The following is a 26,588-nucleotide window of genomic DNA, read 5'->3' on the forward strand; positions in this document are numbered from 1 at the left end:
AAACTTGCGGCGGTGTAACGTAAATCAGATACGTTACGCTGCCGCGGAGCAACGTAAATGTACCTGAATCTGGCCAAATATTTTGTACTTTACTCTATAGTAAATATATAACAAAAGCAATTTTTTCTCAGTTTAGGCCGATATGTATTCTTCTACATATTTCTGGTAATAAAAATCGCAATAAGCTTATATTGATTGGTTTGCAAAAAAGTTATAGCGTTTACAAAATAGGGGATATATTTATAGCATTTTTTTTTTTTTTTACTAGTAATGACAGTGATAAGGAGACATTCCAGGCTACAAATAAAAACAATCGACAAGTTACCCACCATATCCAGCAATTACTAAAAAACAAAGAAATTCCCTGTAGTCACCAGAATTCAAAAAGCATCTCACAGGGTCGCAGGGAATGTACTTCCTGGATCAAATCCAATTTAGATGTCCCAGGAAGGTTTATCTCTGGTGGCTATCCATGAGAAGCTTCTTCATACTGATTTGTTTTAACTTTGCAGGCTTCCCGTATATGAAAGACAGCAAACAGTCTGCATTGGATGTGAATTCATCGCCTGCATCACAAACATGAATTCACCAACAAATGGAAGAGGATGGATTGAAGTACTACAACAACCCCTGACTATAAATTGATGTACTGATCAGGTAGGCTATTCTCCCTATATACATCGGAAAACAAACTTGATTTTCAATCATGACTGGAGCAGTGGCGGTGCGTCCAAAGGGGGCGCAGGAGCGCCGCCCCCTCTCTCCTGCACCCATCACTCAACAATACATAGATTCATGCATTGCATGAGTGGGGAGTGGAGGAAGATCACTCCACCAGGGAAAGCAAGGAGATAGGCAGGCGGCTGGCAAGGACTTGAGCCAAGGCAGAAGAACATGTGAGCGGAGCTGAATGGGCAATAAACCCCCCTAAGCTAGTAGGAGAGGCAGAGCGGAGAGGGGGATGTAGTTCCGATTTTTTTTTTTTTTTACTCTGCACTGGCTTTCTTTGAAATTGCCCCAGCCCCTGTTCAAATCCAATCCGGGGACAAAACCGGGGACAGTGACCTCAATCCGGGGACTGTCCTCGGAAACCGGGGATGTCTATTCACCCTACCATAGACACACTCCTAAATCTTGTGGACGGCCTTCCCAGAAGAGTTGAAGGTGTTATAGCTGCAAAGGTTGGGCCAACTCAATGTTGAACCCTACGGACTAATAGCCAGATTCAGAGAGCGCCGCATCTTTAAGGCGGCGTAGCGTATCGTATTTACGCTACGCCGCCTTAAGTCAGAGAGGCAAGTACTGTATTCACAAAGCACTTGCCTCCTAACTTACGGTGGAGTAGCGTAAATGGGGCCGGCGTAAGCGCACCTAATTCAAATGAGGATGGGGGGCGTGTTTTATGTAAATTACCCGACGTGATTGACGTTTTTTTAAGAACGGCGCATGCGCCGTCCGTGTACATATCCCAGTGTGCATTGCTCCAAAGTACACCGCAAGGACGTATTGACTTTGACGTGAACGTAAATTACATCCAGCCCCATTCACGGACGACTTACGCAAACGATGTAAATTTTTCAAATTTCGACGTGGGAATGACAACCATACTTAACATTAGCTACGCCACCTAGGGGGCAGCTTTATCTTTACGCGGCGTATCTCTTACAGAAAGGGCGTATCTTTACTGCGACGGGCGCACGTACGTTCGTGAATCGGCGTATCTAGTCATTTACATATTCTACGCCAAACTAGCGACCAGCCTAAAAATTACACTTTAAGATACGACGGCGTAGGAGACTTAATTAAGGAGCCTAATTTAAGCGTATCTGGTTTCCAGAATACGCTTAAATTTAGGACGGCCTAGATTCAGAGTTACGTCTGCGTATCTACTGATACGCCGGCGTAAATCTTTCTGAATCCAGCTAAATGACTGGGATGCCATTAATGGGGTAGATTCAGTAAGCAATTGCGTCTGCGTATCCATAGATACGCAGCGCAATTGCTTAGTTGCGCCGGCGTATCGACTTTTCTGTATTCAGAAAGTTCGATACGCCGACTGCAGCCTAAGATATGACTGGCATAAGGCTCTTATGCCGTCGTATCGTAGGCTGCATTCTTACGATGGCCGCTAGGTGGCGTTCCCGTAGTGGTCAGCGTAGAGTATGCAAATTGCATACTCACGCCGATTCACAACCGTACGTGCGCCCTGCGTTCGCATTTTACGTCGTTTGCGTTCGTCGGTTTCTGCGTAAGGCTGCCCATGCTATTAGCAGGGGCAGCCAATGCTAAGTATACCCGTCGTTCCCGCGTCGCGATTTTTAAAAATTACGTTGTTTGCGTAAGTGAATCGTGAATGGTGCTGCACGCCATTTACGTTCGCGTTGAAGCAATTGACGTCCTTGCGACGTCATTTACCGCAATGCATGTCGGGAAACTTTCCCGACGGAGCATGCGCACTACGTTCGGCACCGGAACGCGCCTAATTTAAATGATCCACGCCCCCTACGGGATCATTTAAATTACGCACGCTTACACCGGCCATTTTTACGGAGCGCCCACGCAAATTACGGAGCTACTGCTTCGTGAATGAAGCGTAGCGCAGGTAATTTACGGAGGCGTAGCGTTAAAACGGTACGCTGCGCCTCTGTAAGAGTGCGCAGCCCTACCTGAATCTAGGCCAATGTTCATGTGCGTGTATAGGCAGGTGTCCCAATACTTTTGGCAATATAGTGTATTTGAAAAAAAATAAAAAATAATATGCAAACCACAAAACTTTGAAAACGCAATCCACAGACTCCATCGAGGATAATAATTTCCCATACCTTGCTGTACTTTGCAGCCATAAATGTCGCTGAAAGGGAAAAACGGGAGTTACGGGGCAAACAATGTACAATTTGAGATCACTTTACACCTGAAGTTAGGCTCCTCCCCCTACACAAATAAAACTAACTACATAAAAGTAAGAGAATAAACTTCCTACATTATTCTATTAGAAGCCTTTTTTTGAAATGTAATCACATATAAGGAGTGTGGCTCCCCAGGGAGAGGAGCATTCTAATTTACAATTGAACCACAGATCAGGGCCATCAATCTTGAGGAAGACTTTTACAGTGTAATTGAGGTAACATGACAAAGGAACAGTCATCGCCAGGGTTGGACAGGATTATGGAACGCGCGCCCAACCTCTGCGAGAGTGCCGGAATGTACGGCAGACACCGCGGCTATGAATATGCAATGAGAGCTTATTAGTGGCCCACTGTTGTAACTGTGATGAATGACATTATCTTCAGACTGCTACATTCTAAACATGGATTCTATAATGACCCACTTTTCATGACGTGTCAATGGAACTTGTGATGGCGCAATTGCTTTAAGTAGCGCAAGTGAATTCCCCCACACTTAGATTTGGCTTGTTACTCATATGAAGAACTGTCATCTCTCTTCGGATAATTTTCATCGACTCTCCCAAAGGAGCATAAATCATAGTGCGACCATTATATACTAATATATATATATTTTTGCTTATAAAGCATTGCTTAATTTTTTTTTTTATAATTTTATTAATTTATATTCAATATAAAATAGTTTTTAATATTGTATGTTTGAGACGTTGGATATAAAGGGCCAGATTCACATACATTTGCGGCGGCGTAACGTATGTCCTTTACGTTACTCCGCCGCAAGTTTTCAGCGTAAGTTCTTGATTCACAAAGCACTTGCCTGTAAACTTGCGGCGGCGTAGCGTAAAGCCGTCCGGCGCAAGCCCGCCTAATTCAAATGGGGCGTGTACCATTTAAATTAGGCGCGTTCCCGCGCCGAGCGTATTTCGCATGCTCCGTTTTTAAATTTTCCACCGTGTTTTGCGCGAAATGACGTCGCCCCGACGTAATGTTTTGAATGGTGACGTGCGTTACGTCCTTTCGTATTCCCGGACGACTTACGAAAAAAAAAAAAATTTGAAATTCGACGCGGGAACGACGACCATACTTTAACATGGGCTGTCTATTTTTACACCACCTAAATAGCAGCCGTAACTTTGCGAAGGGAAAAGCCGACTAGCGACAACGTAAGAGAATGCGACGAACGCGCGTACCTTCGTGGATCGCCGTAAACAGCTAATTAGCATACCCAACGCGGAAAACTAAGCGAACTCCACCCAGCAGCCGCCGAAGTATTGCATCCTAAGATCCGAAGGCGTACGAAGCCGTACGCCTGCGGATCTTAGCCAAATGCCGTCGTATCTTTGTTTGAGAATTCCAAATAAAGATACGACGCGGCAAATTTGAAAGTACGCCGGAGTATCAGCAGATACTCCGGCGTACTTTTTCTGTGAATCTGGCCCAAAGGGTGCCTCAGGCCACTGATCTAACCATGAAGTCAGGCATGTTTAAACACTTAACCCTCGGACCATATTGCTGGTCAAAGACCAGAGCCCTTTTTTGCGATTCGGTACTGCGTCGCTTTAACTGACAATTGCGCGGTCGTGCGACGTGGCTCCCAAACAAAATTGGCGTCCTTTTTTCCCTACAAATAGAGCTTTCTTTTGGTGGTATTTGATCACCCTTGCGGTTTTAATTTTTTGCGCTATAAACAAAAATAGAGCGACAATTTGGAAAAAAATGAATATTTTTTACTTTTTGCTATAATAAATATCCCCCAAAAATATATAAAAAAAATTTTTCTCAGTTTAGGCGGATACGTATTCTTCTACATATTTTTTGTAAAAAAAAAAATCGCAATAAGCGTTTATTGATTGGTTTGCGCAAAAGTTATAGGGCCAGATCCACAAAGAACTTACGCCGGCGTATCTATTGATACGCCGCATAAGTTCTACGATGCACAAAACAAGATACGACTAAATGTGGGCTCGATCCGACTGACGTACGTCTTAGTACGCCGTCGGATCTTAGGTGCATATTTACGCTGGCCGATAGGTAGCGTTCCGTTGATTTCTGCGTAGAGTATGCAAATTAGCTAGATACGCCGATTCTCAAACGTACGTCCGCCAGGCGCATTTTTCTACGATGTTTACGTAAGGCTTTTTTCGGCGTAACATTACCCCTGCCTCTATGAGGTGTACGCAATGTTAAGTATGGACGTCGGGACAGTGTAGAATTTTCCGTTGTTTACGTCCTTTGTGTAAATCGTTCACGAATAGGGTTTTGCATAAGTTACGTTCACATCGTCTAGGCATTGAGCGGGCGTAATTTAATTTGAAAATTTGACGTGATACTGAGCATGCGCGCGCATGCGCCGTTCGAAAAAAAGAGTCATTTACGTGGGGTCATGCTTAGTTTACATAAAACACAACCCCCCTGTTCCTCATTTGATTTAGGCGTGCTTACGCCGGCACATTTACGCTACGCCGCCGTAACTTACGGCGCAAATATAAGGATAAGGAAACTACGCTCTAAGTTACAGCGGTGTAGTGTATCTGAGATACGCTACGCCTGCCTAAAGATAGACAGTTCTTTGTGGATCTGGCCCATAGTGTTTACAAAATAGGGGGTATTTGTATGGCATTTTTATTAATATATTTTTTTTATTAGTAATGGCGGCGATCAGCGTTTTTTTTTTTCGGTACTGCGACATTATGGCGGACACTTCGGACACTTTTGACACATTTTTGGGACCATTGGCATTTTTATAGCGATCAGTGCTATAAAAATGCATTGGATTACTATAAAAATGCCACTGGCAGTGAATGAGGTTAAGACTAGGGGGCGGAGAAGGGGTTAAGTATGTTCCCTGGGTGTGTTCTAACTGTAGGGGGGGTGGACTGACATGGGGAAATGACTGATCTTCTGTTCATACATTCATACAAGATCAGCATTTCTCTCCCTGACAGGACCGGGAGCTGGGGTCCTCACTCTGTAATGAGCGATTGCGTTTGCCCGGCGGTGATCGCGCCCGCCGGGCACGCACACGGAAGTCGGGGGAGAGCGGCCTGCGCGAGAGCAGACGTATAGCTACGGGCTCTCGCGCAGGTTAGACGACCTGCCGCCGTAAAACGACGCCGGCTGGTCGGTAACCAGTTAATATTGCATGTTTGAGACGTTGGATATAAAGGGTGCCTCAGGCCACTGATCTAACCATGAAGTCTGTCCACTTGGCGACATGCCGCCGTCAATGTACTACGACCCTGCGAATCGTCGTAGCTGTATGCCGGTCCCTTTAAGTGGGATAGCGATAGCGTGTGCGCCCCGCTGCATTGCGGGGGTGCCAATGATGACTGCCGGCCATGAGCGATCGCGGGCACAAGAGGCAGAACAGGGACTTTTCCGCAATGAGAACTTCCTCCCGCATTCCCGAAAGAGAGAATAATTTCCTGCATTAGCATGAACAAGAGGAGGAAGAAGAGGTAAGACATGCCACGGCAAAACCCCCCCCCCCTCAACAACTTTGAAGGGGAGTTCATATTTTTTTTCTGTTTATTAAAAGTCAGCAGCTACAAAAAGTGTAGCTGGTGGCTTTTAATAAACAGACACTTACCTGTTCCACTGTCCAGCGCCCGGAGCTTCGCTCTTCTCCCCCCCTTCTCTGCCGGTGCCTCTATTGCAACTGTGGGCACCCGGCCGTGACAGCTTTTGGCTTCACAGCCGGGCACTCACTGCGCATGCGCGAATGGCGCAGCGCTCCCTGAGTGGACAGGTGATCGCCTGGGACCTGTCTCGTGTCCCAGGCGATCGCCTACAGGGAGGGGCCGCCATAGGCGATATGACGTATCGCCTAAGCGGTTCCTGGGCGGAAGGAGGAAGTGGGACAGGAAGTCCCACTCCCACCCCCCCCCAAAAAAATTACATGCCAAAATTACATGCCTAAAAAAACGCTTTAACCACTTACGCCCACTCGCCGGTGCTATATGGCGGTACTTTGAAGAGGGATATCCGCTGTTTAGGGTTGGTTTGCAGGCGCTATTTTTAGCGCAATAGCGCCTGCAAACCGCCCCAGTGTAAAAGGGGCCTAATGGGTTAATACTACTCTGTCACACACTGTATATTTGGTACTCGTCTCTCAGGCACGGCAACTGGCAAACAGCAGACAGACAGACAATTTTCCTGCCCCAGGTGAAGGAAAGGAAGTCAGTAGGAAACAATGAAAGGAACTGCAAATGTGGACAACAGTGAAATTGAAAGGTACAAAAGTAAAATAGTTGGAAAAAAGACAGATGCATGGGGTATAACTAAAATGTTATCGCTAAATTCGATTATCTGGCTTCCTCCAAAGCCCAGCGCATTCTCCTCGGGCCTTTGAAAGCAATTTACACTTTCCGTAGGATTCCTTGTGTCATGCTGCAATAGGGATTTACGACTATAAATTACGGCTTGCTCTTTATTTGTTGGGCCCGATATACTTTTCTCACTGAAAAAAGCCCAAACTGTGAAGTCTCTGTTACTCAGAGGTGAAAATGAAGTTTGCAGACACACAATAGAGGAAATGCTCTGTACTGTGACCAAGGTGAGAGGTCTTTGAAGAAACAAGTCAGGTGTACAAGTAACATTTCTTCTGCTTTCCTTTTTGGTACACAAAAACAAACACAATAGGAACATGTAACACCCTCCTAGTCAGTGGCGGCTAGGGTTTTTTATTTTTGGCGGGGGGCGGCCACTAGGGTGACCACGTGTCCCGGATTTTGCAGGTCTGTCCCGGGCACCTTCATTCCAGGACAATACAGTGTCCCAAAATGAAATTGACACCCCCCCGCCGGGCCAATCTGATGCCCCCAAAAAAGGCAGCCACATCACCGCTTTACTCACTGACAGTACTTGTCCATGCCAGGAATGCCTGGAGGAGCACAGTCCCCGCCCCCCTGCTTGTGATTGGAGAAATCATAAATCCCGCCTCTTGTGTCCAATCACTGTGCTGTGATTCGTTACAGCACAAGCTGATTTTTGGGAAGGGGGGGGGGGTGTCCCTGAATGGTAGTCTGAAAATGTGGTCACCCTAGCGGTTACCCAACCCCCTAGGTTTGCCACCAGCCCAGGATTCACATAGACAGCCCAAGTTTTGAATCATGTGTCTGTGGCCTGAAACCCGGACACATAATTCCAGCCTGGGCTATGGCTCCCCAAGTAAGCCAGTGTGCCCCATCAATTGCCAACAGTGTGCCCCATCAAATGCTGCCAGTGTGCCCCATCAATTGCCACCAGTGTGCCCCATCAAATGCTGCCAGTGTGCCCCATCAAATGCTGCCAGTGTGCCCCATCAATTGCCACCAGTGTGCCCCATCAAATGCTGCCAGTGTGCCCCATCAATTGCCACCAGTGTGCCCCATCAAATGCTGCCAGTGTGCCCCATCAAATGCTGCCAGTGTGCCCCATCAATTGCCACCAGTGTGCCCCATCAAATGCTGCCAGTGTGCCCCATCAATTGCCACCAGTGTGCCCCATCAAATGCTGCCAGTGTGCCCCATCAATTGCCACCTGTGTGCCCCATCAAATGCCGCCAGTGTGCCCCATCAATTGCCACCGGTGTGCCCCATCAAATGCTGCCAGTGTGCCCCATCAATTGCCACCTGTGTGCCCCATCAATTGCCACCTGTGTGCCCCATCAATTGCCACCAGTGTGCCCCATCAATTGCCACCTGTGTGCCCCATCAATTGCCACCTGTGTGCCCCATCAATTGCCACCAGTGTGCCCCATCAAATGCTGCCAGTGTGCCCCATCAATTGCCACCAGTGTGCCCCATCAAATGCTGCCAGTGTGCCCCATCAATTGCCACCAGTGTGCCCCATCAAATGCTGCCAGTGTGCCCCATCAATTGCCGCTACTGTGCCCTATCAAATGCTGCTAGTGTGCCCCCCTGCCTGGCACTTACCTGACTTGGCGCTGTCCTCCGCGCTCCGAGTCCTCCATGTCTTCTCCCGTCCTCTTCCCGTCATCTCTGCTCTGATTGGCCCCCAGATAGGCGTCTGTCACTTCAGCCAATCAGGTGACAGGGTAACCAGACCCGAGCACCTGATTGGCTGATAGGCGGGTCAGTGTTATGGAAGCGATTTATTCGCTTCTCTAACACAACACTGTGTAAACAGCGAACGCAAAGCATTGTGCCCGCTGTTTACCAATTAAAAAAAAAGCCTAGTAGAGCCCACGGCTCTAATCAGGCGCTTCCAAAAACACCCCTGCCGCTGTAATTCAGATGCGCCCGACAAGGGGCCGGACACCTGAATAGGGGGCGGAAGCGGCGACAATAGATAGATTTATACAATGCATGAATCTATTTATCGGTGATAGAAAGGTGGAGGAGAGAGGGGGCGGCGCTCCTGCGCCCTTTATGGATGCAACACCAATGTTGACAAATCAAAAGGAAGCAAATAAGAGAAGTTCAGGTTTACAAACACTTTAACTCAACTTTAAACAATCTTTGGAATTAACTACCCCATACTCCATGATTCAATCTTAAACTAGTCATATACAGTGCCTTAAAAAAGTATTCACACCCCTTAAAATTTTCCACATTTTGTCATGTTACAACCAAAAAGTTAAATGTATTTTATTGGGATTTTGTGTGATAGACCAACACAAAGTGGCACAAAATTGTGAAGTGGAAGGAAAACGATAAATGGTTTCCATTTTATTTTTTTCCAATAAAAAATAATTATAAAACCACTCCTATTAGATTCAATTTGTGCATGGATACAGACAAACAGCTATTTCTTCAGAATAACAAAAGGGAGGAATCTGCAGCAAAGTTTAGTAAAATCCCTGCAATGTACACAGATCACCCAGAGGCATTGGCGGCTGGTGTTTTTTTTTGGGGGGGGGGGCGGCATACAACCTCTCCCTCAGGCCGCCGGTGGAGCAGCACTACCCCTTCCCCCGCAGCACTAACACCACCCCCCCAACATCATCTACGGTCCTTATCTTGGATGTGGGTGGTGAGAGCGTGGCGGTCTCGGGAAAAGCTGCTCCGGTGTCCCCTCCTGGAGCAGCCTCTCTCTCCTCCTCCCGGCGCTAGGTGTTCAATGGGATCGCCTGACATTTTGGCCAATCTGGAAACGGGTTTTATACCTGCTTCCCAAATTGGCCGGTCAATTTTTGCTGTTGCAACACACCTGGGTGGGTTCCACCCTATTATGAAGCATATTAGAGTCTATGGCTCTGATCAAGGTGCTTAAAAAAAAAAACCCTGCAGCTGTAATTCATATGCCCGGTGACCTGAAAGGAGCTGGACACATGAATAGGGGGCGGCCGCGGGGGCAGTGGATAGATTCATGTAATCTATACACTGCATATAGGGGGTGTCGAGGATGGGGGGGGGCAGCGCCCGGGTGCCCCTAACGCAGGGGTGCCCAAACTTTTGAAGAGCGAGGGCCACTTATGCAACTTGGTAACCAGTCGCGGGCCACAATGAGTAGAGCGGACGGATGACAGGTCACGGCTACTCTATAGGCCCTCTAATCCGCCCAGATGGAAGGAGACAAATATTTTTCGGATTGAAAGTAGGCAGGCGTAAACGGACATCTGTCGCTCTGTCGGGCTGATCGTGTGAAAAGGGCCTAAGACTGCTTTCACACTGATGTGCTGCGGTTTACCCATACCGCGAGTGCAGCTGTGTCTATCCTGGGGGTTAGCTGAACTTTGCCATAGACTCCGTCTGTGGCAAAAGCCGGCTCTGTAGAGGAAGCTTCAGCTTATTGGGCTCTGCTCCGTAGCCACTTTTTTCCTTTACCACCAGCTTCACATCACAACACTGATGCTGTGGCCGGCAACCTGTGATCTTTGCTTGCCGACCTGCCCTTCCAGAGCAGGAGGTCGCGGGCCACATCAGAGGGCTCCGCGGGCCACATGTGGCCCCCGGGCCACTGGTTGGCCACCCCTGCCCTAACGGATGGACCTAGAGGTGAAAAATGTTTTCCTCAACAAAAGTGGAGTTTCTCTTTAAATAAATCTATCCATTGCATATATAGGGTGGCGAGGATAGAAGAGGCAGCTCCGGGGTGCCCCCTAATGGACAGGCCGCCACTGCCCAGAGGGGAGTGTTTTTTCTCAACAAAAGTGGAGTTACTCTTTAAATAAATCTATTTACTGCATATAGGGGGTGGTGAGGATAGGTAAGGCGGCTCCCCCGGGCGCCCCTAATGGACGGACCGCCCCTGCCGAGAGGGGAGAGTTTTTTTTCTATAGAAAAGTGGAGTCATTTTTTAAATAAATCTATCCACTGTATATAGAGGGTGGCGAGGGTAGAGGGGGCGGTGCTCGGGCCGCCCCTAAAGGACGGGCCTCCCCTGCCCAGAGGGGAGTGTTTTTTTCTCAACAAAAGTGGAGTTACTCTTTAAATAAATCTATCCACTGCATATAGGGGGTGGCGAGGATAGAGGGGGCAGCGTCGGGTGCCCTTAATATACACGCCACCCCTGCCCAGAGAAGAGTGTTTTTTCTCAACAAAAGTGGAGTTACTATTTAAATAAATCTATCCACTGCATATAGGGGGTGGTGAGGATAGGAGGGGCAGCGCCCAAGTACTCCTAATGGATGGGCCACCACTGTCCAGAGGGGAGTGTTTTTTCTCAATAAAAGTGGAGTTACTCTTTAAATAAATCTATCCACTGCATATAGGGGGTGGTGAGGATAGGAGGGGCAGCGCCCAAGTACTCCTAATGGATGGGCCACCACTGTCCAGAGGGGAGTGTTTTTTCTCAATAAAAGTGGAGTTACTCTTTAAATAAATAGCCACCTTGTTGCACTACCGTGAGCTGTTTGATAAAAAAAAAATGAAGTGTTCATGTATTCCATAAATCCTAAAATATTCCGACTCTGTGTTGATCCATTCAATATGTTCTATCTGTTCCCAACCTGTTAGGTGAACGTTTCATCGCACTGCTGGGAAATATTAATAATAAGAGTTATAGATGAGGGGAATAATTCTTGTAAACCTCTCTCCATTTTCCTATCATTAGGAGTCGGGTCCAGGTGTGGTTAGCCGGCCGGATCTGCCGTGTAAAAAAAAAAAAAAAAGAAGCCGTATGCCTCTAATTATAGCCAGTGCTGGAATTTCTGTGCAAGCCATACCTTCTGCACTCCACTAACTCTCTTTTTCCTGGTTGCCTCTAATGACATTTTCAGTCATTAATGAGTTAATACAAATTTCAAAGTCATCTGGGTTTAGATAAGTGGAAAGAAAGAGGAGCATTGTGCCTGTAATGACAGGCTGCCTGTTGCCCTTGGGATGTCATGGGTCAGACATGTTAAGAATGTGTGCACCCAATCATCTGCTGATCTTTATCAGCAGGCCCTCAAGCACAATTCAAGCCAGGCCAGTATGGGAACTCCAATGAATAAACAATGCTTTCTTGGATGGTTGCCGGCTGTGTGATATACTGAAGGGTTTATACGTTCGAAAACATGATGACATTAGCAATCAATATACCAATTACTGGACAAGTTATTGGCCTAGGAATGCACATGTCTTGATCCTAAACGCACTTTGAACGCCGTACCTGCCAAGACAGCCATTGTTATTGAACCCTTGAACTTCAGGAGGCACGGGGGCAGCCCGGTGCATTTAAATGTTGTTGGAGATAACTTTGGATGCATGTGAACCGTATACAGGTAGAAAGCACTCCTCAGGTCTGAACACGCTGGCCGTGTATTGTGCTAGACAGATGGATGATGGCAGCCGGGTGAAAAGAGCCGCATCACCTGAACTTCAATCTTTGGCAAATTGCATTACTGTCTCTACTATTGCTGGTCTGTTACCACCACTCAATCATTTCTAAAGTGCCTTCTGTACCCTCTACGCAATGCCTACCGTCTGTCCATTAGCATAAGGTAAACAGATTTTAAAAATGAAATCGGGGGACATATTTCTTTTTTACTAGTAATGGCGGCAATCAGCCACTCTCTGCCCATCGCCGCCACCGCCCACCTCTCAGCCTGTCAAGTCTTAGGCCCCGTACACACGACCGAGAAACTCGACGGGCAAAACACATCGTTTTGCTCGTCGAGTTCCTTGTTCGGCTATCAGAAAACTTGTCGAGCCAAATTTTCCCATTGCCCAACGAGGAAATAGAGAACATGCTCTCTATTTGGCTCGACAAGTTTCCCGACGTGTTTCTCGGCGAAAAAGTGTACACACGACCGGTTTTCTCGGCAGAATACGTCTTCCATCGAGTTTCTTGCTGGATTCTGTGGAGAAAACCGGTTGTGTGTACGGGGCCTCACTCTCTGTGGCCCGGCTACTACTGGGTGGGCAGTGAAGGAAGATCACTCCGCCGGGGAAGGCTATGAGATAGGCGGGCAGGCGGCTGGCCGGGACTTGAGCCAAGGCAGAAGAATATGCGAGAGGAGCTGAATGGGCAATAAACCCCCCTAAGCTAGTAGGAGCAGCGGGGGTGTAATTCAGATTTTTTTTTTACTCTGCACTGGCTTTCTTTGAAATTGCCCCAGCCCCTGTTCAAATCCAATCCGGGGACAAAACCGGGGACAGTGTCCTCAATCCGGGGACTGTCCCCAGAAACCGGGGAGTCTGGTCACCCTACCATAGACACACTCCTAAACCTTGTGGACAGCCTTCCCAGAAGAGTTGAAGGTGTCATAGCTGCAAAGGGAGGGCCAACTCAATGTTGAACTCTACGGACTGGGATGCCATTAATGTTCATGTGTGTGTAAAGGCAGGCATCCCAATACTTTTGGTAATATAGGGCCAGATTCTCAAAAGAAATACGACGGCGTATCTCCAAACCCAGACATATCCATCGGATTGCCAGACAGAGAAGTGTGATTGGTCACTTCAGAGAACACGTCTCCACTGCTCTAGAGTCCCGTGGTGAGGTAAGCCTTGGATGCAGCTGCTCTGCCATGGAAACCCATTCCATAAAGCTCTCTAGGCACTGTTAAGGCCCATACACACGATGGGACTTTTTGACAACAAACTTCAAAATGAGCATATTTTTCTGAAAATCCGACCGTGCGTATGCTCCATCGGACAAAGTTTTTCGGTTTTCATCGGACAAATGTTCGCTCTGCAAACAGACAAACTTTCCGGCAACAAAAGTCAGATGGAGCAAAGTCCGATTGTGTGTACAGAAGTCCATCGGACTTAAGTCCAAAGTACAAACACGCATGCTCAGAACCAATGCAAAAGATCAACCAGCAATAGCAGAAGTTGCCCAAAGGGTGGCACTAAAGAGCAGAAAAAACACAGAGTATGTCAATTACGTCACTACGTTTATGTTTGTTGGCTGAAAAAGTCCTGCCGTGTGTATACATACCAAGTTCACGGCCAACGCCCTTCGAACAAAAATCAGTTTGTTTGAAGTCCGATTGTGTGTATGAGGCTTAATTGTGTTAATCTGAAGGCCACACAAAGTTTGGAGGTCTGTAGCTAATGACTCTGCAGACAGTTGGCAACTTCTACGCACTGTGCGCTTCAGCATGCACTGACCCCGCTCTATCAGTTTACATAGCCTAGCACTTCGTGGTTGAGTTGCTGTTGTTCCCAGTTGCTTTGTAATAATACCACTAACAGTTGACCATGGAATATTTAGTAGCAAGGAAATTCCATGAATGGACTTCTTGAACAAGTGGCAACCTATCACGGTACCACGCTTTAATTTACTGAGCTCCTGAGAGCGACCCATTCCTTCACATATGTTTGTAGAAGCCGTCTGCTTGATTTACACACCTGTGGCCATGGAGGTGATTGGAACACCTGAATCCAATGATTTGGAGGGGTGTTCCAAAAGTTTTGGCAATATTGTGTACATACACGAGGGGTCTTCAAAAAGTTTATGAAAAGTGCAGGAAACTTTTTGAAGAACCCTTTTGTATTTATATACTGTATATATTTAGCTAGATTCAGGTAGGTAGGCGTAGCGTTGCAGCGGCATAATGTATCGTGTTTACACTATGCCGCCGTAAGTTAGCGAGGCAAGTACATGATTCACAAAGTACTTGCCTGCTAAGTTACGGCGGCGTAGCGTAAATCGGGCGGGCGTAATGGCGCCTAATTCAAATTCGGCTGAGGGGGCGTGTTTTATGTTAATAGGGGGTGACCTGACGTGATTGACGTATTTTACGAACGGCGCATGCGCCGTCCGTGTACATATCCCAGTGTGCATTGCGGCAAAGTACGCTGCACGGTCCTATTGGTTTAGACGTGGACGTAAATGACGTAAATCCCTATTCACGGACGACTTACGCAAACAACGTAAAATTTTAAAATTTCGACACGGGAACGACAGCCATACTTAACATTACTATTCCAGCTATTTGATGGAATAACATTAGGCCTGAAAGTGCGTTACGTAAATGGCGTATCTTTACTGCGTCGGGCAATCGTACGTTCGTGAATGGGCATATCTACTTATTTACATATTCTAGGCCGACTGCAATGGAAGCGCCACCTAGCGGTCAGCCTAAGAATTACACTTTAGGATACGACGGTGTAAGACACTTACGGCGCTCGTATCTGAGTCTAATTTAATCGTATCTGGTTTCCAGAATACGCTTAAATTTGCGTCGGCGTAGATTCCGAGTTAGGTCGACATATCTACTGATACGCCGGCCTAACTCTCTGTGAATCACCCCCATATACCGTATTTATCGGCGTATAACATGCACTTCCCCCCCCTTAACATCAGGGGAAAATCGCGGGTGCGTGTTATACGCCGAACGGCCGCCTCGGAGGGGAAGGAGGGAACGAGCGCCACGAGATAGACAGAGCCGGATGTCCTGTGTACTCGGCTCCTCTCGGCTCGGCTCGCAGCCACGCCCAGTCCCGCCTCCCGCCATTGGAACGGTGTTATGTCCATCCTAGGAGCCGGGCCAAGGGGAGGGACTGGGCAGGACTGCGAGACTGAGAAGAGTTGAGTACACAGGACATCCTGCTCTGTCTATCTCAACGGCGCTCGTTCCCTCCTCAGCAGGCAAATGTGTGGGCAAAGAAAAAAAGGGGGATAAGGTCGCGCTAAATAAAATCTGATGACACAAACTGATAATATACGTGCATAATCAATGTAATAAATAAATAATAATTATATACAAATACATATGAGTAAAGTGTAAATAAACAAATAAGTCCCAATGTGAAGGGTAAAGTCCACAACTGGTGAATATTGAACAATCAAATGTGGAAATAGCGTTGAAAGTATGTGAATCAACCTCCACCAAGGTAGTTGAAAGGAAGCCGCTCCCCAAGAGGTAAACCAGGAAGAAGATTGAATATAAACATCCTTACCATAAAGAATGGACCCCCTTTTAGGCGAGGTCTTGTGCACTTGCAGAAATAACCCTCTGCGGGGTATCAGGATATCCCGATCGTGTGCGCCACTCAACTCCTGTCCGTTCCTTACGGCTGTACAGATCCCGTCCACTGCGTCCTTAGGCAAGAAACTCTCCCTCTAATGCAGTGGTCTCCAAACTGCGGCCCTTTGCTCGCCTTTATCCGGGCCTTGGGGCACTATTCCTCCCACTGATACATGGCACTATTCTGCCATCTGACACCGACAATGGAACACCATTTCTCCCACTGACACAATTAATAGAGCACTATTACTCCCTATGATACCAGCAATGGGGCACAATTCCTCCCCCTAATACCAGATGTTCACCAACAATGATGCCAGGAAAATTTCTAATCCCGCTGTCCAAAGTCCGGCCTTCCAAGAGTCTGAAGGACAATAAACCCAGCCCTTTGTTTAGAATGTTTGGAGACCCCTTCTCTAATGGAATGGGGATCAGCTCATGGACTCGGGCTCAGCACAGGACAGGATGCCCAGACATAAAACAAATAAAACAAATATATTATAAAACATTTTGGGCCAGATCCACAAAGATCTGCCTATCTTTACACTACGCCGCCGTAACTTACAGCGTAGTTTCTGTATCCTGAAAGAATTTGCGCCGTAAGTTATGGCGGCGTAGTGTAACTGTGTCGGCGTAAGGGCGCGCAATTCAAATGCGATAATATGGCGTGTGTTTTATGTTAATTCTACTTGACCCCACGTAAATGGCGGTTTTTTTTACGGCGCATGCGCCGTCCGTGGGGGTATCCCAGTGCGCATGCTCGAAATCACGTTGCAAATAGTCAATGCTTTCAACGTGAACGTAATTTACGCAAAGCCCTATTCATGAACATTTTACGCAAACGACGGAAAATTTTACGCTGGCCCGACGTCCATACTTAACATTGCGTACGCTTCATAGACCCAGGGGTAATGTTCCCCCGAAAAAAGCCTTACGTAAACAATGTAAAAAAATGCGCCGGTCGGACGTACGTTCTGAGAATCGGCGTATCTAGCTAATTTGCATACTCTTTGCGGAAATCAATGGAAGCGTCACCTAGCTGCCAGCGTAAATATGCACCTAAGATCCGACGGCGTAAGACGTACGTCAGTCGGATCGAGCCCCCATTCAGGCGTATCTTGTTCTGTGGATACAAAACAAAGATACGCCGGAGCAACCTAGCAGTTACGCGGCATAACAATAGATACGCCGACGTAACTTCTTTGTGGATCTGGCCCTTTATATATATATATATGCACACATATTTATATATAGAGATCTCTCTCTCTCTCTCTCTCTCTCTCTCTCTCTCTCTCTCTCTCTCTCTCTCTCTCTCTCTCTCTCTATATATATATATATACTATTTTTTATAGTAAATAATAAAAGGTAAAGCTGAATAATAAGCAAATATAAAAGACCCATATTACCATATTACAGATGTAAGTCTGTAACAATGAATATCCTGTATATTTAAATGTATTTTTTAAATGGAAGCAGTGCAAAGAACCTGGGCAGGTCCAGGAAAACCTGGGCTCAGAGGAAGCGGGTTGAATGATGCTGGCCATCAGACTACCGTAAAAAAAAAAAAAAATGTTTTTATAGTAAATAATAAAAAGTAAAGCTGAATAATAAGCAAATATAAAAGACCATAAAAAAGTACTATAAATTCGAAATTTTGTACTCAAAGTTCAACATTGATTCTTCTTTTTTGTTATTTCATCTTTTATTGGGCTATCCATGTGTTTCTTTTACTTTTTGAATGTTTCTTTTACTTTTTGAATATAGTTCTGCCTTAATTCGTGGTAATACTCCTTGTAAATTCAACGCTCATCCAGTGAGCTCACAGAACAAGCCTGTACATTTTTTTATGTTTTCATTTATGATTTTTTCGAAAGGTTTAAAATGATATTTTTAATAATAAAGGGTATTTTCTACAATGGGAGAGGGAGAGAGCGAAAGAATGTACAAAGGGAGAAGAAGAAGAGGAGGGCAGACTAGAGCCACACCACTTAGTTAAAACCAAACAAAGCTACATGTCTAAACAACTAATTAAATCCTAGAGATATAGGTGTGTGATTCCATTCATGGAGCTCACGTACCGAGATAGGGTGGATGCAAATCAACCTTTGAAGCTGGAAACAGCCCATAGACTGACTCAACTTTCAAACATCTCTTGTGTCTGGGAGGCTTCCCCTCCCCCCCTCCCCAGAACACACAACAGATACTTTTACTGGACTTTAATAGCACAACTTGACATACTGTTGTTCTTTTTTTCTTCTTCTTTACTCTTTGAGCACAGGGTGCTTATCTTTTAGTGTTAACTGGGGCAATCCTCAACCAATTAGGTAATCTCAGGTTGTCACTCAGTACATCTAAATACTCCATGTCACTTTCTCTTCCTGTGATGGCCGGATTATTACACCAGAAGTAGGATAACACAACAGGAATTGTTAAAGTGAAACTTTGCGCAGGCAGCTGAATACCCAACTGAGCTACATGTTTACTGTATAGATAGCATTCCCTGCTAAAAGATTTGTGATTCTGTGCAGCTAAGTTTTTGATTTACATACACTTTCCACATGGCACATCTAAGTGACACACATAGATACTAAATACTCAATATCATGGTGGACCGCATCAGAAGTATGGTTGCCCTCAAAGGGCCAGTTGTATCTGGGGTGTGCTACGTACAGAGCAAATGATTCAGGATTACACTATGTACAGAGTTCAGGGTTAAACTACATACAGAGATCAGGGTTCAGGATTACACTACGTACAGAGTTCAGGATTACACAACGTACAGAGTGCAGGGTTCAGGATTACACTACGTACAGAGTTCAGGGTTCAGGATTACACTACGTACAAAGTGCAGGGTTCGGGATTACTCTATATACAAAGTGCAGGGTTCAGGATTACACTGCGTAGAGAGTACAGGGTTCAGGATTACACTACGTACAGAGTTCAGGATTCAGGATTACACTACATACAAAGTGCAGGGTTCAGGATTACACTGCGTACAGAGTGCAGGGTTCAGGATTACACTACGTACAGAGTGCAGGGTTCAGGATTACTCTAGGAACATAGTGCAGGGTTAAGGATTACACTACGTACAGAGTGCAGGGTTCAGGATTACTCTTTGTACAGAGTGCAGGGCCCAGGAGAACTTTAGGCACAGAGGGCAGAATTCCAGAGTGAATTACATAAAGAGTGCAGAGTTCAGTAATACCTTACATACAGAGTTCAGTAGTGCTTTACATACAGAGTGCAGAGTTCAGGAGTGCGTTATGTATAGAATGCAGAGTTCCAGGATGAGTTATGTACAGAATGCAGGGTTCAGTAGTGCGTTACGTACATAGTGCAGAGTTCAGGAGTGTGTTACGTACAGAATGTACAGAGTGCAGAAGAGTTCAGGATGTGATTTGTACAGAGCGCAATTCCAGGGGTGCCCTATGCCCCCTCCCCGGCCCCATTCTAGTAACTTCCTATGTAGGCGGCACTAGTACAGCCCTGTGTAGGTGGCTCTCTTCTACCCATGTATTTGGCTCTGTTATCCAGTACCTGTTCTGTTACATCTGGAAGCTGCTAAAGGCAAAGCTGTCCCTTGTTAAAACAAGCAGGAGCCGTAGCAGAGGGTGAGAACCAGAGGTGGCGGAAGACAGTTCCACCACATTCCGGCTTCAAAACTTGTTGGGAGGACCATATGACAATGCCTGGTGGGCCAGATTTAGCCCGTGGGCCTTGTGTTTGACAAATGTTGCCTAAACCCATGTTAGGCTGGACCTGGAAGGCAATTGTCAGTGCTACTGGGCCAATGAGCTTCAGGTGGGAGTTCCCCAACTTGCAGCTTCACGTTCTGTAGTGAACTTCTAGATGCCCCACAACTTCACATATACAAAAGGGCAGGATTGCTCTTGATATCATCAAACTAATATGGCTACAAGGTCATATTAATCAATGTCATTGATCTAATATTGCCAAGTAGCTGTATTAGGTCAACGATAACACAAGCATCTTTGTGTACATAAAGCTGTGGGACATCTAAAAGTGACGTCATCAGTGTGCGGCCACAGATTTATTGTAGTTACATGCATATGAAGTTTGGAGGCATTGCACATTGCACATCTAGGTGACACGAAGATCCTAATTAGGAGTGGACTTGGGTTGGGTCTAAACCCATGTTAGACTGAGCCTGGAAGGCCAACTGTCAGTGTTGGGCCAATGAGCTTCAGGTGGAGGGTCCACTCCTCACCTTGCAGCTTCAAGTGCTGCGATGAAGCTGAGGCTGACACTTCTAGATGATCCACAGTATTATGTTCACTTCCAGATGCCCCAAAGCTTCATGTATACAAAGGGGCAGGGTTGTTCTTGATATCATTAATCTAATATGGCTACAAGGTCTTATTAAGTCAACGTCATTGATCTAATATGGCCATGTGGCTTTATAAAACTTTATATAAAACTTTACAAAAGACAAAATGATATTGGGCACCAGTCACTATAGTTTATTTTTGTTGCAGACTTGTTAAAGAGGAGAGGGTTAGCATTCCTAGATACTGTAGCAGATCATTTACAGACTCTCCAGATCAATGGCCAGACTTACAGTGTCAGAACTTTTAAGCTGACCAGACAACACTGTAAGCACATTACCAAATTTCAGTGCCTCCTCCAAGTGACCAGGCCCTTTTAAGAGACCAGCCTTCTTCCTGGTTTATTCAGCAAGGGTCCTAGACCTGGGTCTCCTTCTTGGCACAGCTTCCTCCAGACCAGGCAGGACAGCTTCAGGAACACTTTAGCACACATTAAGCCCCAAACCAGTCTATTGGGCCTAACAGCAGCAGCACCCCTCTAGGCCTCAGCCCAGGGAAAGAAATAGAGAGCACATAGCCTGTCCTAGATATTTATATCCTCCCCCAGCATGCACCAGTGGCCGAAACCTCTTACTGGATTGGCTAAAGAAAATATAACTTACTTTTGTTTGCGAAATCTCATACTATATCTGCTGGTGACAGTGAGAAATCACAAGCCGACTTATTAGAAGCCAATAATAATATTAATAATCAAAAACAGTGATAACTGTTTGTGAATATAATTCGCAATGGTATCCTTCATTGTATATGTTTTTTAATCCTTTTTTTTGCAAATGTATTTTTATTAATATTTTGCATAGTACAAAAACACAAAAAGAAAATAAACAAAAAAACGCCAGGCAGGGCGGGATTCATAGAAAAGACAAGTAAAAATAAAGAAACTCCCACAACATCTCTCCCCTCCAGTCCAGGTTCACCACCTACCTGGATGCAATTCCCCTAAAACAAAAGGGGAAAGTATACGAACATCATATTATAGGCATCAATAGAACGATTTCACAGTTCTCATGCCATGTACACACGATCGGTTTGTCTGATGAAAACGGTCTGATGGACTGTTTTCATCAGACGAACCGATCGTGTGTGGGCCCCATCAGTTTTTTCCTATCAGTGAAAAAAACTTAGAACCTGTTTTAAAATTATCTGATGGTAAAAAAACGATAAAAAAAATGATCGTCTGTGGGGAAATCCATCAGTTAAAAATCAACACATGCTCAGAATCAAGTCGACGCATGCTCGGAAGCATTGAACTTCATTTTTCTCAGCACGTCGTTGTGTTTTACGTCACCTCGCTGGACACGATCGTTTTTTTAACTGATGGTGTGTAGGTACGACTGATGAAAGTCAGCTTCATCGGATATCTGATGAAAAAATCCATCAGACCGTTTTCATCGGATGAACCGATCGTGTGTACAGGGCATTAGGGTAATATGGCCATCAATCATCCCTACATACAGTTATCTAAGCAGTAGTCAGTCCCTAAATAATCCCAATGTTAGTACAAGTATTACAAAGCCATATACACCCATATCCATCACCACCCAGGCAACCTCCTCCCAATTAGTACAATTCATATAATCATTAGGTTACAGAAAGATCGCTGTCCAACCAAATCTTTCAAACTTTCTCATATTTTTTTGGACACCCTCTGCTCAGGTATGTTGCTTTATAGAATGGAATCCCCTTATTCACAAGCCCCTTCCAGTACGACAGTGAGGGCGTTGTGGGTTTCTTCCAGTAGAGGATCAGTGCCTTGCGCACATAAAACAATAACAAGCTAAGCAAAGTACGCTGTGCTCTAGTAGGTGCCAAGCCCTCCACCAAGCAAAGCAAGCATGTCGCCACCATCAAGGGCACAGGCATAGATGTAATCTATGTTATACAGCGCCCAACGGCAGACCAGAACTCCTTGACTACCTGGCAGTGTCAAAAAACGTGGCTAAAATTGGCTGGGGACTGTGAGCAATGCCAACATTCTGCCAACGTTCCTGGGGAGTTTTTAGATAACCTTGCTGGGGTGTAATATATCCTGTGCAGGAAATTAAATTGAATTAAGAAAACTTTAGCAGAGACTAAAGCTTTGTACGCATCAGATTTTCGGACGACCGTTAGTCCGTTTTTTTGTTGCATGCTAGTCTCATGTCGAAAGTGAAGAGGTTATTCACCATAAGAAAATTCTTGTACACGTGTCAGAAGTGACGTAATGTGTTGAATAGTTTTGTATGTATTCTTTCGTTTCCAAGCATGCGTAGTCTTGCTCTTACGAAAACCTTACTGATTAATTGGAAGACGTTGAGTTCACATACGACAAAAATGTTATACTCTACAGATCCAGCTTTTGTCGGACGAAAAATCGGAATCGGCTGTCAAAGCACCATACCAACGATCCTAAAATCGGTAGATCGTTCGTTGGACGAAACTTTACTTCTGATATTCATGCGGTGTGTGCCTTAAAGCGGGGGTTCACCCAAAAAACTAATTTTTAACATTAGATTGAGGCTAATTACGGGAAGCACAATCAGGTGTTTTTTTTTAAATCAATGCAGTACATACCTTGTTAGAGATAGATGTTCTCCGCGGCTTCCGGGTATGGACTGCGGGACTGGGCGTTCCTATTTGATTGACAGGCTTCTGACCGTCGCATACAGAGTGTCACGAGTTGCCGAAAGTAGCCGAACGTCGGTGCACAGGCGCCGTATAGAGCCGCACCGACGTTCGGCTTCTTTCGGCAACTCGTGACGCGCTGTATGCGACGGTCGGAAGCCTGTCAATCAAATAGGAACGCCCAGTCCCGAAGATCATGCCCGGAAGCCGCGGAGAACATCTATCTCTAAAAAGGTAAGTACTGCATTGATTTAAAAAAAAAAACACCCGATTGTGCTTCCCACAATTAGCCTCAATCTAATGTTAAAACAATTTTTTTCGGGTGAACCCCCGCTTTAAGTGTGTAAAGGGAACACTCCACATATCATCCCACTCCTCTCCTCCCATATCCAGAACCTCCTCCACCCATTGCGCCCTACACTTGGCCACCAAAGGGGGAGAGACAGGAAATAGTTATTTATATAATTCAGATAACGTTTTTTTCATGGAGTCAGCCATTGAGAACATTCTCCAAAAATGAGGACCTGAGTTCCAGCTTAGTGGAGCCAAATTGGGATACAAAAGCGTGTCGCAATTGGAGTTAGCAAAAGAGATAGGGATTTGGAAGCTCAATTTTCTGTTTTAGATCTATAACAGCTCACCCCCTCTGGTGACATCACCCAAAGTTTTAATTCCCTTTGACACCCATATGATCGGATCTTGTGTAGTGAGGAGATGGGGAAAACGAGGGTTACTCCACAAGGGCAAGGCCGGTGACATGGCAGTAGAGGCAGGCGTCAGTATTTCCTGAACACAGTCCCAAGCCTTATGCTTTTAATTCCTAATACCTTTATTTATATTGCATTCCAGGAAGTTGTCTGTGATACAGATGACCACTGACCACAGGCTGGATGTGTTCACAACAAGTGAGTTCCTGATGCTGGTACCAATTGCAATAACGGATACATCTGCCACAGGCTGATTGCGGAGGGGCCCTGACATACCCCACTCACTTTCTACTTGACTTTAACAAACGGACAACAGCTTCTGACATGAGCTACAGCAATACTGATTGACACCCACTCATTAGCCATCTGTACAGAGCAGCCTAAAACCCTGGTAGGAGGTCTTATATATGCTAAAGGCCTTGTGCATATGGGCTTTGTTTGCAAAGGATCTTCTTAGTTAATAGGAAAGCAAAAGTAACTTGAAGCAACTTTTGATCAAACAAAGGGCAGAAAAAACCCAACTCCAAATCAAATCCACACGTGAAGGATCTGTTCTGTTCCAAATGCCTGTTTATGCATTGACCTATAGACCCATAGACCCAGTCTATCCAGACAGTGTGGTCACCTGCCTTTAAAAAGACAATGACTTCTCTAAGCCCTGTCTCTGCAAAAAACTAAAGCCAGCAATACATGGATGAAATTTTGGATCCATGTACAGTATGGGAATCCTGGTTGTACACAAGCCGATCAATTGACCAACTTCAGTATAATCAGCCTGTCATTGTGTTCTGCCGGCAGGGGAGGCAGTAAATAATCATATGAATCATTTTGAATCATAAAAAGTCCCTATAAATGTATAAATAACATAAATAGTCCCAAATGGTGCAAATAACACTGTATTAAAATGAAAAGTGCATCAGTGTTGATCGTAGTTAACGGTATCAATACTTCATGTGCTTCACCACCAATGGTACGATAAGACTCTTACCAGAGAAAATTAACTCTCTATACAGAAAAGAGTCAAATGCATTTTGTATTTAAAGCTGGTCTCCTACTCAGCATATGGCAGGCTCAACAATATCCTGCTGCGACCTTATGTGTCTGACATCCATTAGCAGCACAGTGGAGTCATATGGAAGAAAAAGGCCAGGAAAGCCACATAGTGTAAAATCGCATTATAATAAGTTTTATTAAAATAAACAAGTTGGTACTCACAAATGGATAAATATAAGAGCACTCATTAATATGTAGCACCCTCTAATGTGTGCTAGGAGTAGAATAGGCAAACCAGATCCCGACTAGAGATGGTCCGAACACCGCCCAGTTCAATTCACGCCAGAACTTTCGAACATCACAAAAGTTTAGAGCTGAACAGTGAACCCCATTGAAGTCTATGGGACCTGAAATTAAAAAATCAAAAGTGCCCATTTTGAAGGCCTTATATGAAAATTATTGGGCATACAAAGGGTATGGGGGTCTGGGTACTGCCCTAGGGGACATGTATCAATCTAAAAAAAATAATTTTTTAATTGAGCAGTGATTACTGATGCTTAAAGTGAAATAATAAAAATGAAAAATGTCTTTAAACATAGTGCTTGGGGGGTCCCTTTAGTCTGCCTGTAAAGTGGTGCATCTGTACCATGTATAGAACCTGCTGCAGCAAAAATTACATTTATAAAGCCAGAAAAATGACATTTCCCTGCAAGTTTGACTTATTTAGTAAACAACTACTTGGGGAGCCAATTTTTATGATGACAATTTAGTGCACTCAGAACAAGATTCAAGTTTTTTTGGATAAATTCAGAATTAAAAGTAACAGGTGTGGAAAAATTGGGCTTTGGGTGTTGGTGGTGCCTTCACACTGTAACCCTATAGAGGTACTCTTGATAAAAGTGTTGGCCTTGCTGTTGTAGCACTACCACCTCAGGAGCCACTGGGGAAAAAGGGATCCCCCACCCTGCATGAACAGGCACACAGAATTTTCCACAGCACTCTTGAGTCAAGAAACAGTCCTTGCAGATTTGTTTTTTTCTGTATTTTTATTAGGGGTATTAAACTTGGTATTATGGGAGGCCCCCTTGACTTTAGTAGAACTTTCCAGGGATAACTTCTTCTATACAGACTATTTACACACTCCTCAGCTTCCTCCAGCACAACACTTGTTTGAAGCATAACAACGCCCAGGACCAGCTGGCAACAGTTAGGTGATCTGACAATAGGGCTCAGTCAGATTGTAGCAAATGCCCTTTTCAGGCAGGGACCGCAGGCCCCTTGGTTGTGTAGCAAATTTCTAGTGCCCAGTTGCCCATCTGTGGCTACTGATCCCAGCACCACCTCTTCAAGCACTGCCAGCCCACTTGCCTACAGGTGCCCCTTTCTCTAGGCCTCCTGGCTAAGCTTCCACAGTCCTCCTAGACTGACTCTGCATACATCTCAGACTGCTCTCACCCAGTCCTCTCAGGCTGCCTTTTAAGACCTCCCCGACTGTAACGCCAACCAGCCCACCTGGCTGCCATCTCCTTGTAAATCTCCCAGAAGTGCTCACTGGCTCCTTCTGTCCTCACACCTTCTCCCGTGCCACTGGACAGGATTCCTTCTTGGGATATCAGAGGATCCCTCCTTCATCCAAGCTCCCAGGCCCAATGTCACCCCCCAGACTAGGGTGTTACCCTCAAAGGCCCAC

At 45.5% G+C, this 26,588-nt stretch overlaps 1 long non-coding RNA gene across 1 annotated transcript in view; it reads left to right on the forward strand.

Annotated features, from left to right (window-relative positions):
• The first annotated feature begins 554 nt into the window (after positions 1-554).
• Positions 555-26,588, forward strand: part of LOC120931163 — a 32,665-nt gene continuing 6,631 nt past the window's right edge. Inside the window, exon 1 of the long non-coding RNA XR_005747832.1 lies at positions 555-657. This is a non-coding gene — a long non-coding RNA (uncharacterized LOC120931163). The remainder of the gene's footprint in view (positions 658-26,588) is intronic.

Source organism: Rana temporaria, chromosome 3 (assembly GCF_905171775.1).
Source record: "Rana temporaria chromosome 3, aRanTem1.1, whole genome shotgun sequence".
NCBI classification, from domain to species: Eukaryota; Metazoa; Chordata; class Amphibia; order Anura; family Ranidae; genus Rana; species Rana temporaria.